The sequence below is a fragment of the Elephantulus edwardii genome, unplaced genomic scaffold, assembly GCF_000299155.1.
Source record: "Elephantulus edwardii isolate Elephantulus edwardi_28Jun2011 unplaced genomic scaffold, EleEdw1.0 scaffold00015, whole genome shotgun sequence".
Classification (NCBI taxonomy): Eukaryota; Metazoa; Chordata; class Mammalia; order Macroscelidea; family Macroscelididae; genus Elephantulus; species Elephantulus edwardii.
Genome location: NW_006399765.1, coordinates 10203917 through 10213303, shown reverse-complemented (window position 1 = coordinate 10213303; position 9387 = coordinate 10203917).

Sequence of the window (9387 nt, the reverse complement as noted above, 5' to 3'; positions counted from 1 at the left end):
CACACACACAATCTCTCTCTCTCTCCCAGGCTGTTTCTCTCCTCCAGTCCTTTACACTTGCTATCCTTCCTCTCAGGGAGCTCTGGTAGCCTTGTGGGTAAGGAGTTGCACTGCCAACCCAAAGGCAAGCAGTTTGAATCTATCAGTTTCCCAGAGGGAAAAAGATGGGCAATCTCCTCCCATGTGATCCGCACCTTCTGAAAACCCATTGCTATGAGTTGATTCTGATTCAGCAGCACATAGCAACATCATTCTTCCTCTTGGCATGCCCTCACCTTCCTCTTCCTCATGAACTTTACATGCCCTTAAAGACCTAAGCCACATATTGACTCCTCCAGGAAGTCCTCCTGGCATTGTGCTATGCTGCCACAGTGCATATGGTATTTCCTCAAGGTAAGGCAGGCATTAATCCAGGTCTGCTTGGGTCCCCCCAAAGTTCAGGCTATTCAAAGTGTGCATTGCTGGGGTCCCCAGCGCCCAGAACAAGCCCCAGACAGAATCAGTGTGGAGCTGGAAGCCCAGTTGCTGACTCCCTGCCCTGAAGAAGCCAGAGGCAGGCCCAAGAGCCACCCCCACGGTGAAGCTGAGTCCTATTTTGTCTGCGCTGCCCACAGATCTAAGGTACAGGCAGAATGGGGGGGGGCTTTCTGCAAATGGCCAACTGGTAACCAAACCCACGTCGTTTCTAAAACTAGGGCACAGGAGAGAAACGGGAACAGCAGAATTGTCCCCAAATAGAACTGTGGCTCATCTGGTTCCGGGGCCTTCGGGAACACCTGGTGGGGTGGGGGTGGGGAGAGCTGGCAAGGGTTCACAAGGCTTTGAAAGAAAAGCCAAAGTTTAGAGGGCAGGGGTCAGCACTGTCCAGACAGCGCGGACACCCCACTTACTTCCCCAAGATCAGCTGATCATGACGATGGGGGTCCTCTCCCAATCACTCCCACATTGCTACAGAGGGCCTCAAAAATGCTCCACCTCCATTTAAGCTTTGCTGGCAGTGGTCATTCAGGTGACCACCTGACTGGAATGCTGGTCCCCCTCCTGCCCATCAGAATCCTGCCATACCTATAAACCTGGCTACTGACAGCGCATTCTGTAAGCCTGGCTGGCATTCACTGGCACTTGGGGGGGTACAGGTTTATCAAGTGTTCCCAACAACCCTATGAGGTCAAAACTTCCGGCCCCCATTATCGAAGATGAATAAGCCAAGGTTCAAGGAGAGAAGCCAGAAGTCCAGGGCATGCAACAACAGAGGCAGGTAGACCAGGTAACGTGGTAAGATGTGGTCCTGGCAGTCACAGGGCACCTGCAAGGCCTGGCAGGGGCTGGTCCTGTCTCCTAACCAATCCCCACCAGGGGAAGGAACATAACACAGCTTGGAGATGAACTTCTCAGGACACAGCCTCACCTGCTCAGTACGGAAATCCCCCCACTGCCTCCACTTCTACCCCTAACCCTCTCCTAGGGTGGCAACTGAGAGATTAATGGTTGACAGTGGTGGTGATCATAGAACATGTCTTCTCGTAAGATGCACAGACCCATTGCACAGATCAGGGAACTGAGTCCTAAAATGAGACAGGAACTTAAACATTGCAGCTATGTATCAAATGCTGTCTGACTATGGGTCAGGCTTTGGGCTAAAAGCTTTACACAGACGACCACATCCAATCCTCACCACAACCCTAAGGTCACTATCAACACTCCTATTTCTAGTTGAGACGACTGCGGCTCAGTAAGTGATATTCAATGCTAATCCCAGAGCAAGTAAATGGCCTATGAGGTTTCAACTCCATCTTGGCTGAGTTTCTTCCCAGATTGTAAGCCTCAGTTTCCCCATCTGCAAGGCTGGGTATGTCCTACCCAGGAGCTTGCTGGCTGTGACAGCCCAATGTGCATTTATGGAAACTACTTCTTATCTCTGAGCCCAGTTTTCCCCTCTGGGAAATGCTGTCATCCCCTCTTCTCAGGTTGGCACAAATTGTAAGAAAATGTATTTTCTTAGAATTCATTAGAGTTGACTGAGTCTTTATTATGTGCTGGTATTGCATCATATACAATAATACCTTACTTAAATCTTTATCCATGATGAGGATACTGCCATTAGGCCCATTTTCCAGACAGGAAACCGGATTCCTGGAGCTGTGACCTGACTCCCCAAGGCCACACAGCTGTGGGTGACAGCAGTGAGGGGTAGTGAAGAGGCCCCCACACCCAGAGGCAGGCATGATTTCCAGGAAAGCCACCAGGCCCTCAAGCTGCCTCTAGAAGTTGCATAAACTCAGTGAAAGTGTGGGAATGCTGGGAGGGGTCAGGTGGGCTGGCCTGGATGACGTGGGACAGGCCTGCAGCAGTCAGGAGGTCGTGGGTTCAAAACCCTGCGGTGAGTGATTATGACCAAGTCCTTTCTTGCTGAGCATCAGATTCCTCGTTGGTGAAATAGGCCAGAATTGCTACCTCACAGGGATGTCATGACAACCAGCGTGCACAGATGCCTGGCACTAGGCACGAGCTCAGCTATGGACTGCAGGAGCCAAGGGCTGCTGAAGCGACCCTGAAGGCTAGTCTGTGGTGCCCTCAGGATCTAACTGTCCATTCAGAAGCCCAGCTCTGCTCCTTCCAGGATGTGTGAGCTGAGGCGAGTCACCTCACCTCTTGACCCTCCAAGTCCTCCTTTTGACAGTAAGTCCAGGCTTTGGGAGAGGGGCTCTCTTGCCTAGGGTGACAAAGGGCAGGGGACAGGAAAACATGGAACACCAGTTCCACGTGGCCCCATCTGCCTGCCCAAGGCGACAGCATCTGGTGTGATGTGACTGGGGCCCTCAGTGGCTGTCTCCCTCCCGGTCCTGCTCCGAGGCAAGTGCAAAAGTGCTTTTAGGGAATGCTGATTAGTGTTGTCTCCTTTAAGGGCAAACAGAGCCCCACGACCTGCCATCTGTGTGTAAGGCAGAACGTGTCAGAGCCATGTGTTAGAGGCGGAGAAGGGCGAGGTGGGGACAGCGAAGAGAGGGATGGGTGCAGGCGGGGGCAGGAAGGTGGGTAGTCAGCAAAGGTGTTCTGGAAGCACAAGCCCCTTTCTTGGGCACTAGAGAGGCCCTGAGAGGGGAGCACACCAGGCAATGGGCCCAAAGAGGCAAAGGCGTGGAGGTCAGGAAGGCCAGAGCCGACGGGAAGACAGCCAATGATTCAGAAAGGCTACAGGGTACCCCAGTGGAAGGGAAGTACGGCAGATGACCAAGGTGAGGCAGTGGGAAGAGGACCCCTGGAACCCTGCTGTGAGCCCAGCCCATCTGTCTATCTGAGCTTTGGCCACCTCCCCAGAAAACAAGGTCAAGTGTGTGAGGATGCAAAGCGCCTGGTGCCAAATGATAGCCACCTTTGGAGAGATGGGCCCACGCAGTGAGGGGCCCTCCAATGCCAGGCTGGACCGTCGGCCTCGGTGGGCCCAGGCCAGCAAAGGACTGGGCGGGGAGCTAGAGGTTTCCTATTAATCAGGCTCATCTGTCTTAGGTTAACCTTTCTCTGCTCCCTGCTCCACAGTCCCAGGTGCCCAGCCTCAGCCAGAGGGATTCCCCCGATCAACAGGGCTGCAGGGGCCCTGGGATGACCTCCCAGGGATTTCCTCGGTAATCACTTCGGGGCGTCACCCTCAGGGAAGGAAGGAATTACTTTCATAATCACAGACACACACTGTAAGCACCTACTGTGTGCTGCCCTTGAGCCAAGCACTTGACATACATGCATTAGCTCATCTGGTCCTCATGCCCCCTTGTCAAAGTCAGTACTAACATCATCACCCCATTTTTACAGATGGGGAACCTGAGGGTCAGAGCAGGGCAGTCACTTTACCACCGCAAATTAGTGACGGAGCTAAAGGCTCCTCCCACTCCTCACATTCCTTTATGCCAAGAGCATCTATTGAGCACCAGGATATACCAGTGCTAGGAGCCAGTGTTCCCTGCCAGGTCCCCATGCCTTGGGTCCACCAGCCAGAGCCAGAAGCCCAGAGTGTCAGAGTCACCTGCTCCCAGAGATCCAGCCACCTGACACACGGGCAAGATTTCAGCAGAACGAGGTACACACTTAAGGGGAATGAGACGCCCAGACATCACTCAGAATCCAGGGGCTTGGGCTCGCCTCTACTCTGCTGGCTGATCATGACAAGGGGGGCGACCCTATTATTATGGTTCAGGGGGGCACAATGGAAAGACAGTGGCATCAGACAAAGCAAAAGTCAAGGCCCTAAATGTGGACAAAGCAGGCGTAGAGAAGATAACCAGACCTTGGCGTGGGCAGCTGTGCTTGCCAGCACCGCTCGCAGCCCTGATTCCACCCCCACAGCCCGGATCCGCTTGTGCTGGCCTCCCAGACAAGCAGCTCCAAAACTCAACAAAACTCAAAAGGGCCTGTTCCCACATCTCTCCACAACTCTGCAGCCCCTTCAGCATGCCCACCCCCATGTCACCAAAGAAGGCCAGGACTATCTTGACAAACCCCCAGCTAGAATTCCCACCACAGAGGCTCGGTGGGGAAAGAGCACAGATGGGAAAACTGAGGACCAGGACAGGAAGGGACTTGGCTAAGGACAGGTGGCTTCTCATTTTATTGTGAAACTTCTCTAGGTGTGAGGGATCCAGGTTGGGGAGAAGTCACCTGCCTAAGGTCCCAGCAATGAGTAGAGGGATCGGGGTTTTGGCTTCTAGCTCTGGAATCCTCCCCAGTCATCCATATCTTGTCTCCAACCCATCCAGACTCCTGTGAGAAGGGGCGAGATCACTGGGGGAGCAGGGCTCTGGATAAAAGGCAAAGGATTTGCATCCTTCTCTCAGCTTGGATGTTTTGCTGGAAGACTCCGGGTCTATCTGGCCTTACGTCCCTATCTGTAAAAAGAAAAGATCAGAACTGCTCAGGAATGCCAAGCATAAGGCACATACATGCACAAGGTTCTCTAATCCCCTGCCAATGGCAGACATCACTAATCTAGCACAACATTCTTTCCCATGGAGCCAAGACTGGGCTTCAGAATGCTTTCCAACACAATACTCCAAGCCTATTGGATTTAGTGCTGGGCCATTCCTGAACTGGACAACATCTGAGGAAAGGGAAGTGGAAAAGGACATAATAATTAATTAGCATAAAAGAGAATCAAGGAGCTAGAAGTACGTTGGCGTAGTTCTAATCCTCATATTGTTGTGTTATTTATATACAGTTGGGTCAGAACGACCCATAGCTGACTCTCCAGCAGCTTTTCAAAAGCTCTAAACCTCATGGGAGAAGACTGACTGCACATCTTCTCCTGTAGAGTTGCTGGTGGATTCGAACCGCATATGTTTGGATTGACTGCGCAATTCTTTATCGTTAAGCCATCAGAGCTCCCTAATCCTCCTAGGAGGGGAGTAAATACAGAAGCTGAGGTTTAGAGAGGCCAAGTGATTTTTCTATGGACAAACAGCTGGAAAAGGGGATCTGAGAAAAGGAGAAGCATCTACTGGTCACCCTGCCCAGGGAAGTTCCCTGGATCCAGGAACAGTGACGCAGTACTTTTGAGGAGGGATGATTAACACTGTACTATTCCTTAAGAAACAAAAAGAATCCCATGAGTTGCCCCCAGGTGATGGGCCTCAACCTAGCTTCTCTTCAGCCGCACTAGATACAAGCCCCATGCCCATTTTACTGCCTCAGAGACAGAGTCACAGAGAGGGGGTCAGTTGCCAACAGAGACAGGACTTGAGCCAGTGTCTAGCTCTCGCCCCATTTATTGAGCATCTAGTACGGCTAAACGCTTTATTTCTGTCCTCCTGGACATCCTGGGAACCAGGGCTTTTATTATCCCTCTTCACAGATGAAGAAGTTGAGGCTCCCCAGAGGAAGTGCCCCTTCTCATCATAGGCTCAATTGGAAACCAGAGTGGTTTCCCATGGAGATAAGGGGCAGGAGCAGTGAGTGGAGGGGAAGTGAAGGGTTGTGGGAACCCAAGGGGAGACAGAGATGCAAGACCACACGACCAAAGCAGGAAATGAGGTTCTGGTCCAAAGGAGGGGAGCAGAGGCCTTCTGCTGCGTGTCTGAGAGCTGTTGAGAGCTGGAAGGCCCCTGGTGGTGGTGATGCCAAGTACTGAGACCCAGGACAAGAATTCAAAGCCTCACAGCTTAAGATGTGACCTGTCACTTGGCAGCTGGAAGATCCTAGGTAAACGTTGTTGCCTCTATGAGCCTCAACATTCACATCTGGAAATGGGGCCCATTTCTTTTAGGAAGATTTTCAGAAAGCTGAGTGGGTCTAGGCCTTCGCTGCTCACTCCACTCCAACCTCATTGCACATAGAGAACTCACAGGGAGAGAGCAGGATCCAAGGCCACCTAGCACATCAGTGGCCTTGGCTGCCAGTATCTTCTCACAGGCCAGCTCAACCCAGACTGGAACCTCTGGTCTCAAAAATCATGCACTCATGCCCCTTATCGTACAGCTGGCATGACCAGAACCAGAGATACAACCAGCTTGTTCAAGTAACAAATCACAGGGTGATTTATGGGGCCAGCTGGACAACAGGCAAAAAAAGCCTTCCTCTGGTCCTAATTTGACAGGGGAAGACTGACTTACTGTGCCCGGTTCCAGACTCAGGAACCTGAGGCTCAGAAGGATGCAGTGAACGACTCACAACACAGAGCAAGTGGAGGGAGTGAGAATTTGAACTCGGGCCTGCTGATTCTTGGGTCCTCATCACATCTTCAAGCTCCATCTCTCCACCTCATTCTCAGGTTCCAGCCAACCCGTATTGCATTTTCCCACCGCCTGGCTCTCACCCTCCCCTGCCTTCCTGCTACTGAGCTCCTACCCAATCTTCAAAGCCCAGCCTCAAAATACCTCTTCCTCTTGAAACGTGAGCGAGGCCCACAGCGGGACTCCCAGCCAAGGAGTCCTGCCCACAGATCTGGCCTCAAGTGTGGGGTTGTGAACACACAGCAGGCACCAAGCAGCTTGTGTGTGAAGATGACCTAACTCCTCTGCAAGGCCCACCTCTGCCTGTAAGAGCCAGCCCCTCACTCTGCCTCTCACCACTTCCCCTCTTCCTCTGTGCTTGGGCCTCACAGGCTTTGCCAATTTTCCTCCACACAGCACACACGCCCCCACCTCAGGGCCTTTGCACATGCAGTTCCCTCTGCCAGACAAGCCCTTCTCCTTGCTGACCAACTCCTCCTGCATCCTTCAAGACTCCTCCACAGCCCAAGCCTCAGCTCTGGACCCTTATCACAGTCTGCGAGGATATATATTATGTGGCAATTTCCTTGCTACTTGGCTTCTTCTTCAGACTCACATTTCTGGGAGGCCAGGGACTCAGCAAGTGCCCACTGAGATCACCACTCCCACAATCCTGGGTTGAGGGGGATGGTGGGGAATGGGAGGTATCTGAGCAGGGTAGGGAGACTCCTTTCTCTCTCTCCTTATTGAGGGGTCTACTGCTCTCATTCAGCTCAGACAGCACCACCTCCTGGAAGCCCTCCTGATGCTTTCCATAGCTCCCACTGCGAATTCCATCACAACACAGCTCACCCTGAGCTGTAAGCTCCTGAAACATAGGAGGTACTCAATATGGGCCAATGAGTGTTCAAAGGTTGAACAAGTTTACATGAGACATGGTTGGGGACCAAGGGGTTGGGGAGGTAGTCCCAGCAACTTTATGTGCCCAACCTGGACTGGGCAAATTGCCAAGCCAATCCCATCCTAACCCCTGGGCCTCGGGGGAGTCAAACCCTCTATCCCTAGGTCATGCTCAGAGAACCAGTTAAAATGGTTTCTGGGGGTGCAGAGAACAGAAATGCAAAGTCCAGAAGGGAGTCAGGGGCCTTGCTGAGAAGGACAGACTGCGTCTAAGCCTTGAAGAGCTTAAGCAGATAAATAGCTCACCAGGAGAGGACGCTCCTGACAGGGCCAAAAGGCCCAAGACGCACACAGGTGGACCTGGACCGGAAGTCAGCTGAGCGAGGTGACACACCATAAATTATTCTCTGGGTGGAAAGACAACAGCACTAAGGCAAGCCCAAAGGGACTTCATGGCTTCCGTTCATTCATTCATCAGTATACACTGTGTGCCCGACCCTGCGCTGGACAACCTCCACTTTCCCATAACTTGCCAGCTGCAAGGCAGCCCAATAAGGGTTTTGAGGTCAGAATACTAATCCCAGCTCCTAGCTGGCTGGCCTGGGTCAATCACTTCCCCTCTCTGAGTTTCAGTTTCCCCATCAGCAAACTGAGGATAAATATGAGATCTCTTCTCCTAGGAGGTCCTGAATACATGTTAGCAGCTGCCATTATGATAGGCTCATTTTACAGGTGACAAAACTGAGGCTAGAGGGAGTGAGTTGCTTAAGGTCACACAGCTGCTTTGTACAGGGCTTTGCTTGAGGCTGTTGCATTCTCACAAGGTTTCTGAGTAGATTTGGAGATGATCTGAGCACAAGGAGGTGTCCCAACTGGGCCAGCACCTTATCTCCCGCCTGCCCCTCTGGGGCACTCAGCTGGTACAGACTCATTTCCTGAGCAATTACTACGTGCCAGGGCCCTACATGCATAAGTGCGTCGTCTTCCCCAGCATCACTATTTTTTACATTGTACCTCAGTGGCCCAGGTTATTTAAGGAGACAAGACACCCCAAGGTGTGCTGGTCACCTGAGATGACCCAAGGGCTGCTGCCCCATTATACAGACAGAATCCCTGAGGCTCACGAAGCCTTGCCCGAGGTGACACACTGTGCCCACTCTCAAGTCCCTGAAGGGACATCCCACAGGTGAGTCCCTTCCCTTCACTCTGTCCACCTGCCACTGGTGAGACTAAGGCTCAGAGAGGGCAGGAATTTGCCTGAGGACCCACAGCAGTGAGAGTGCTGGCCCCAGGCTAGCCTCAAGCCCAGCCCCAGCCCCAGCCCAGGCAGGCAGGTGGACCTGCCAGGCGGCGGCCACCCAAAACTTTTGCCAACTTCTGAGCGGGCAGCGCTGGGCCTGCCCAGGGGCGAGGCTGGGGGGCTTGTGGGCGGCGGGGATCAAGCCTAGCCTAGTCCAGCCCCTTATTCCAGGCCAGCGGCACCAGGCCCAACCCAAGGCCCCACGAGGACAAGGAGATCCTGGCGCCCCAGGCCTAGTGCTCCCTCCCGGGTGCCCCATGGTCCGCCCGGCCCGCCCCCTCAACCCACCCACCCCGGGCCGGGGGGCGCCAGGCTGGGCAGCGAGGGCCGGAGGCGGCGCCGACAGGCTCAGATTTCAGATTTGGCCTAGACCCGGCCCCGGGGGCTCGGGCCCGCGCTGCTGCATGTCAGGGGGCTCGCGGGGGGACGGCGAGCCGGAGGGGTTCCCGCACGGCCAGGACTCCCGCGCCCCCCGCCCAGCCCCCTCCCCCC